General features: G+C 28.9%; 1 long non-coding RNA gene across 1 annotated transcript; it reads right to left on the minus strand.

The window, feature by feature from the left end:
• Positions 1–1,489: 1,489 nt before the first annotated feature.
• On the minus strand, positions 1,490–2,109 carry LOC139432463 (uncharacterized). Its single transcript, XR_011642228.1, has 4 exons — positions 2,005–2,109; positions 1,858–1,947; positions 1,646–1,801; positions 1,490–1,579 (listed from the first exon to the last, which is right to left on the minus strand). It is a non-coding gene; the product is annotated as an uncharacterized lncRNA (long non-coding RNA).
• Positions 2,110–9,100: the final 6,991 nt, after the last annotated feature.

Here is a 9,100-nt window from a genome sequence, read left to right on the forward strand (position 1 = left end):
TTATTCATAGGAATTAAGAGACGACTTTTATCTTAAATTAAAGCTTAAACTTTAATCTTCATTTCTATATATAACAAGCAATACGTTTGATGATAAAGTTTGTTTGTAAAGACGAAAACTGTCAATGTTTAATTACAGTAAAAATCGAAAATATCACTTAAACTTCAAAAAAATCATACCGACTTTATTCATAGGAATTAAGAGACGACTTTTATCTTAAATTAAAGCTTAAACTTTAATCTTGATTGCTATATGTAACAAGCAACACGTTTGATGATAAAGTTTGTTTGTAAAATCGAAAACTGTCAATGTTTAATTATAGCAAAATACGAAAATATCACTTAAACCTTAAAAAAATCATATCGACTTTATTCATACGAATTAAGAGACGACTTTTATCTTAAATTAAAGCTTAAACTTTAATCTTCATTTCTATATATAACAAGCAATACGTTTGATGATAATGTTTGTTTGTAAAGACGAAAACTGTCAATGTTTAATTACAGTAAAAATCGAAAATATCACTTAAACTTCAAAAAAATCATACCGACTTTATTCATAGGAATTAAGAGACGACTTTTATCTTAAATTAAAGCTTAAACTTTAATCTTGATTGCTATATGTAACAAGCAACACGTTTGATGATGATAAAGTTTGTTTGTAAAGACGAAAACTGTCAATGTTTAATTACAGTAAAAATCGAAAATATCACTTAAACTTCAAAAAAATCATACCGACTTTATTCATACGAATTAAGAGACGACTTTTATCTTAAATTAAAGCTTAAACTTTAATCTTGATTGCTATATGTAACAAGCAACACGTTTGATGATAAAGTTTGTTTGTAAAATCGAAAACTGTCAATGTTTAATTATAGCAAAATCCGAAAATATCACTTAAACCTTAAAAAAATCATATCGACTTTATTCATAGGAATTAAGAGACGACTTTTATCTTAAATTAAAGCTTAAACTTTAATCTTCATTTCTATATGTAACAAGCAACACGTTTGATGATAAATTTGTTTGTAAAATCGAAAACTGTCAATGTTTAATTCTACAAAAAATCGAAAATATTTGTTAAATTAAAAAAAATCATACCGACTTTATTTATAGGAATTAAGAGACGACTTTTATCTTAAATTAAAGCTTAAACTTTAATCTTCATTTCTATGTGTAACAAGCAACACGTTGGATGAAAAAGTTTGTTTGTAAAATCGAAAACTGTCAATGATTAGTTGTAAGAAAAATCGAAAATGTTTGTTAAACTTTAAAAAGTCAACTGCATTTTTAAGAGTCAAGAAACGATTTATATTTGAAATTGGAGCTACATGATTGCACTTTAGGATAAGGCATAAAAAGTTTTATGTAGGATTATAAAAATTTCCAGGTCATAGATCTCAATTGAAATCATCATAGAAAAAATAAACAAAGTAGATAACCGAAAAATTTATTGTTGCTTTAATGTGAATATGAAGTGGATTAAGAAATAGTGATGTAAAAATATTTTAGTTTTAACCGATTCTCTTCTGCATGACTTTTAAAATCCAATTGTAGAAAACATACACCTTCTTGTACTCCTTAAATGAACAGCATTCACCTTCTTAAGTATGTATGTATATCAATTAGAAATTATTAATATTTACTTTAGCTGCTGCTGCGTGTGAAAATTCGCCAAAGACAGGAGTATCCATAATGAGAGGTTTTTGGCTCATACACAACAATATCAGAATATCTTTTCGTGTTGAAACGTCCGCTTCAAACCAGTTCAAGTTATAAACATCTTCGGCAGCGCTACCAGCCTATTAACAAATATCACTTTATTAATATTTTAGGTGAATAACAAATTAGTTCATACCGCTGTGGTAAATCTTTGTCCAATTGCGTGAATTGTATAAAGTGCAATTGCTGTTGATACCATCACTAAGCAACTTATTAAATTCTTTTCCTACAAAAAGTACTTAATTAGCAATTAAAAGATTTTATATCATACGAGAACTCAAACCAAAGCAAATGCGGTGACCGAGATTGTTAAACAAAGTATAGTACAAAATTTTGTAGGCGCAATAAAGCCCGCATAGAAATTGTAAACGCATTTAAACTTGCTAAAATCATAAATGATATCGTAAATGTTGTAAAATAAACTCCTAGATTAGTATACCTGAAAATATCTTGATGATACAAGACGATAGGTCGCAAACTCTTAAAATTTTCATTCTTATTTCTTGTTAAATGTGTGTTGTTAATCATGATTTTAACGTTTTCAATTCGTATGATTAATAATTCAACCACGTAGGCATACATTATTGATGAAAAAATTATGATATGCAATCCACTGCTTATGATATAAATTTGGAATAACATTATTAAGGTTATTTCCCACTGATTCAATTTAAATGGTACATAATATTCCATTACGAAGCAGAGTTTAGTATTAACGACGTTGTCACAATCATTTCGTATCATAACATAATACGCCATGAGATATCCCAAAAGAAATCCACCGAAATGAACCAATTTCAAAATAATTTTCATATTTTCTTCAATAAATTTAAATCTTTCATTGTCAACGAGCTCTTTAATATCACTTAATATGGTAATCATTTTGAGAAATTGACATCGTTTTCGCAAAACTTGAATGTTATTAATCAGAATAACTGCAGACGCAGCAAGAAATTCGAGATAAAATAATATATTAGCAAAGTTCTTCTTGTAATCTAAATTCGTTAAAATAACCATATTAACGTATACTTAATTATGTTGTAACACACTCACTTGTAAATTTTATAAAAAATGGATAAAAGCCCCAAATTATGTTGATTACGATCAATATAAATGTTCCCAATTTATTAAATCCGCGCGAGGTGGGCCAAGAGTAGCATTTGCGCAAATACTTTTCGAGAAGGTAAAAACCGAGTGTTTTCGACATCCTAAATGATGTTGAACTAAAAAGAAGGAAAGCTTAGCTTCTAGTCTACGTGTACGTGGATACGTGTATCAATAGTAAAATTTGAATTATGACTATTGATTTATCATCTACGTTTTTTAAAACCCTAGAATACTGTATTATTATACTGTCGTAAACTTTATGATCATTAAAAAACCATTATATAGAAATCACATTTTTGTTATAAAATATGTACAATCTATGAAGATATCTTACTTACGTATTCAGTAACACAATAATGTATAATAAATCTAAATTATTCTTAATGCGAGGCGCATTCGGTGCACTAATTTCCACGATGCGTTCCACAAAATGCCTTTCTACACTGCACACAATACGGGGTGGTCACTCCACTTAATTTGTTTGGGCAGTAAAAACAAATTGTATATACGTTTTTTGTCTTGAGGAACCGTATTCTCATCCACCACATCTACCTTGAGTATATCGCAAATGATCATAAATTTTTCCCGGGATAAAGGTTTTTCACCCCTCTTAAACGTATTGTAGCAATATCCTAGGTATATATGAATTAATACTGGCTGAATTTACCGTTCCGTAAAATACACATAATGGCCATCTTCAGGTTTTTCGACTGTAACTCATACTTGAAGAAAGCTGATCAAACGTATTGTCCCCTCACGATTTCTTGAATTAGCCACAGTTTATTTTAGTACTTATAAAATTGATTAAATCGTATCTCAGAAACTAATTGCGATATCATAGTGAGATATACATCATTTTAAAGCTAAGTTAATGTATTTTTAGTGCGAAATATATAAATTCTTAGTTCCCATAAATCTTGCTGCAATGATTTTTTTAATTAAACTCTGCACGATTAATTAATTTTGATATATTAACACAAAACTATGATATCATATCTCAAAAACTAGTGAGGGTATTATGATGATATAAGAAACATTTTAAAGCAAATTTAATCTAGTTTCAGTGTACCATACATAATTTATTAGTTTCTATAAACTTGATTGTTACGATTTCTTGAATTAGACACTGTTCATTTTAGTATTTATACAATTGATTAAATCGTATCTCAGAAACTAATTGTGATATCATAGTGAGATATTCGTCATTTTAAAGCTAACTTAATGTATTTTTAGTGTGCCATAAATAAATTCTTAGTTCCCTTAAATCTGGTTGTAACGACTTTTTTAATTAAACTCTGCACGATTAATAAATTGTGATGTATTAACACAAAACTAAAATATCGTACCTCAAAAACTAGTGGGGGTATCATGATGATATAAGAAACATTTTAAAGCAAATTTAATCTAAATTCTCATTTTTTCAAAAGTGAAAGAATACATAAAAATAGAAATGAACTAATACAGACGATACAAGCAGTTACATTACGTGACAATTATACTCTTTTATCTTTCGACATTACTAACCTGTACACCAGCATTCCTGTAGATGAAACTTTATCAATAACCAGGAACTTACTTACAACAAAAATCGACCAAACTGACACAAACAATATATACCAATTATTAAAACTGAGCACAGAAATGAATTTTTGCCAATTCATCAAAAAGTTTTATAAATACAAAGATGGTCTCCCAATGGGTTCACCACTTAGCGGTTTATTGTCCGATATCTTCCTCAATTCCCTAGAAAAAGATATATTACACAAAAATAATGACAAAAATAAAAACATCTTGTATTGGAAAAGATATGTGGATGATGTGATAGTTGTCTGGAATGGTAATGATACACATGAAATAGCAAATTTTCTCAACTACCTCAACGAGCTACACCCTAACATCAAATTTACAATGGAAATAGAAGAAAACAATCAATTAAATTACTTAGATTTGACATTACACAAAATAAATAACCACATCGAGTTCACCATCTACAGAAAACCCACACAGACGGGCGTTATCATACCCTACGATTCCTTTCACCATCCCAACCACAAGGCATCAGCAATTAGAGCATATCTACAACGCATGAATACAACACCGATGCAACCTTCCAATAAAACCAATGAAATTAACATAATTAAAACAATAGCCATAAACAATAAATTCCCAAATAACTACATTGATAAAATTATAAACAAAATTAACAACAAGAATCAATTACAACAAGCCACCACTTTACAAACAATCCATGACAAAGATGAAAAAACCTACAGATCTATACAATTTTCCGGTTTTATTTCATACAACATCAAACGAATTTTTAATAAATACAACATACAGATTTCCTTCAAGAATAACAATACTACAAATCATATATTATTTAATGCTAAAGATAAAACAAACAAATTACAAAAAAGTGGAGTGTACAAATCGAAATGTACTGATTGTAACACTTCCTACGTAGGTCAAACAGGGAGAACACTAGAACAACGCATCAAAGAACACATAGCACAAACAGAAATAAGAGACGGCGAAAAGATTCTTAAATTCTAAATAAATAAATAAATAAATAAATAAATACGAAATAGACAAATTAAGGAAGACAAGACATGATATTAAATGCTTAAACGATCAAACACAACTAAACAAAATTCCACTCTACACCTTCCTCAAATATCCATTCAAAAAACCCCCATGATGCCAAGGGTTTCTCCATCTAGTCCGTGTGGAGTCTCCGCACTTCAAGGGGTCCCAATGGCTTCTCTCCCAACTTCTCTCACAGTTTCCTCTCCTTATCTCCCAAAGGAAGATAATTTGGACAACAAAATTAGATCCTATTCCCGTTTCTCACAAAATATATACCTTTTAAAAAAGTCCCTTTGGAAACTTAAACTATATTTTTTCGAATTCATACTTAAAAAGAAAATCTTCACATTCTGAACACGCATGCGCACCTTATAACGACTGTTGCGCAAGACTGCATGCGACCACATAGCACGCCATTTTCCACATTTCTCCGCTCCTGAAAACAAATTAACACCTTAACTCTACCAAAAAAGAAACTAATATTTTTATGTACTACATAACATAACCAAAAAGGACGAAGTAAGTTTTAACATGTGTTTTGTAATGTCATATAAGTTTTGTTACATTTTGTTTTGTTTCTCTACATTGATTTTCAATTTCAATCTCAAGTGATACATATACGTTTATGATTTATAAACATTTATTATTATTTTATAAAAAAATAGTTTTATATACCTTTTATGTTTAATTTTTAAAGCCTCCGAAGATGGCGTAAATCGCCGAAACGCGTCAGGCAGAGTGTATAACTCAATTTATCAATAAAAGCATAAATATAAATTTAATTATTTTCATAACATATTTATATTGATAATAAGGATCCACATCATGAAATTTAATCTAGTTTTAGTGTACCATAAATAATTTATTAGTTTCTATACACTTGATTGTTATGATTTCTTGAATTAGACACTGTTCATTTTAGTATTTATATAATTGATTAAATCGTATCTCAGAAACTAATTGCGATATCATAGTGAGATATACGTCATTTTAAAGCTAAGTTAATGTACTTTTAGTGTGCCATAAATAAATTCTTAGTTCCCTTAAATCTGGTTGCAACGACTTTTTTAATTAAACTCTGCACGATTAATAAATTTTGATGTATTAACACAAAACTAAGATATTGTATCTCAAAAACTAGTGGGGTGTCATGATGATATAAGAAACATTTTAAAGCAAATTTAATCTAGTTTTAGTGTACAATAAATAATTTAGTAGCTTCTATAAACTTGATTGTTACGATTTTTTGAATTCGACACTGTTCATTTTAGTACTGATAAAACTGATTAAATCGTATCTCAGAAACTAATTGCGATATTATAGTGAGATATTCGTTATTTTAAAGCTAAGTTAATGTATTTTTAGTGTGCTATAAATAAATTCTTAGTTCCCTTACATCTGGTTGCAACTACTTTTTTAATTAACCTTTGCACGATTAATAAATTTTGATGTATTAACACAAAACTAAGATATCGTATCTCAAAAATTAGTAGGGGTATCATGATGATATAAGAAACATTTTAAAGCAAATTTAATCTAGTTTTAGTGTACCATAAATAATTTATTAGTTTCTATAAACTCGATTGTTACGATTTCTTGAATTAGACACTGTTCATTTTAGTATTTATACAATTGATTAAATCGTATCTCAGAAACTAATTGCGATATCATAGCGAGATATTCGTCATTTTAAAGCTCAGTTAATGTATTTTTAGTGTGCCATAAATAAATTCTTAGTTCCCTTAAATCTGGTTGCAACGACTTTTTTAATTAAACTTTGCACGATTAATAAATTTTGATGTAGGGTAAACGCACCAGTGTTTGACCTGTTAAGGATTTTTTAATGTCAGTGTTTGACCGAGCCATATTATTTTTCTTGTAGATATCTCTGCCTTTACATAAAATGATCAAAATATGATCAAATACACATCTGATTCATTTAAAGTTACTTACCCTACATATAAAATATAACATCTGTGACGACTTATGAACACAAAAAAGAACAATACAGTCGATTAGCAATTTAATAACTAACGCAGGTCCTCTGCCGGCCCAGTGAACACGGGTAGGGTTATTTATAAGGCGCCACACAGTTAACCCTGCGTTGTCCACGAACTGTGACGTGAGGTGGTAAAGTGATGCTATCGACACAAGTGGACACAAACACAAAAAAAAAATAATAATAAACAGTTCGAGATATTTTAAGTTGCAAAAAAATATTTATTCGGTAAAAATAAAAAAAAAAAAAAATAATAAGGTAAATAAAAAAAATATTATGATATACCTACGTAAGTAATAATGTTGTTGTCCAGCAAACGTGAAGCAACACAATAAAAAAAAAGATAAGAATTGTTGGCGTACCAAAAAAAAAATTGAAATAAATGTGTACGCCAAAATTTTACAAAGAAAAATAAAGATTATTTTGTTTGATTTAACTGACAACAAAATACTGAATATTTTCAATCTATGATAATTTTATGATATATATAAAATATATTTAATTAATTTATTTGATTTATGATTTAATGAATTTAATTTAAATTGTACTAATTAATTGAACAAAAGCTCACCGGGAAGCGGTATATAAAAACAAACGTTTAGGTCTGACCTTGTCTTGACCACGTGTAGACGATCCAAGCAAATTCTTCCAGCTCCAGCGACAATCTCCTCCGATTCAGGGAAAGGAAAACTTAATAGGTGGTGGCAATGCAACCTCGACCAAAATCCTCAAGGAAGAACCCCTCCGAAAAGGTAGAACTTCGAAAATCTCACAAAATAACCAAACTTCTGTCTCGAAAATGTTACAGAAAGGTTGCCAAAATTTACGCTCTTCAATTAAAACCTTAAATGAACACGAGGAAATTAGAAAAGAAAAAAAAATATAAAAAAAAAGTAGAAAGGATGGAAAAATAAAATATAAAAAAAAATGATGATAATAATTTAATTAATTTGGTGTTAAAAGGATGTATGTTTGAATAAATGAAGGTATGAATGTGTAAGGCAAAATATAAAATGTATTTAATAAAAATATCTTACCTCAGATCTTCGAGGTTTAGTCAGAAAAACTTAGAAAAGTTTCAAAATACGGTTTAATCCGGAATAATCCGATAATTGAACGTGCAAAAACGTTACCAATAAATTGCACAACACGTAGATGAATCCCAAAAATTTGGATTAGGAACCAATCATCACGCAAAAAATTCAAAATGGCTTTACCAAAAATCCTAACTCTACGTGCGTACACGTACTGATCTGACTTGAAAAAAAGGAAGAGAAAATCTTACACAGACGATAAATATCCTTAAAAATTCACAAAAAAATTGATACTTGCGCACAAACAAGAATAACGAAAGAATTAACACCATCTTTTAGGGGAAACGAAGAAGTACAATAAGTTTAGAGGAAAATAAATTGAAAAGGAAAAAGGAAAATCATGAAAGGAGATCTTCGGAGAATTGTCGCTGAAAAAGAAAAATTAATTAAACAAAAATTCAACAAAATAAACAAAATAAATCATCGCGAAGTTTATGCAACTCAAAATACTCGATAACAAAATAAAATGTCTAACCCAAAATAAAATAAAACAAAGAATTAGGAAAGTAAAGGTTAAACACACAAATGAAACATTAAGGAAGAATACAACCGTAACACATCATGAAGTAATATTTTTTAAAAATTGAAAAGGA

The sequence above is a fragment of the Onthophagus taurus genome, unplaced genomic scaffold (assembly GCF_036711975.1).
Source record: "Onthophagus taurus isolate NC unplaced genomic scaffold, IU_Otau_3.0 ScKx7SY_15, whole genome shotgun sequence".
In the NCBI taxonomy this organism is placed as follows: Eukaryota; Metazoa; Arthropoda; class Insecta; order Coleoptera; family Scarabaeidae; genus Onthophagus; species Onthophagus taurus.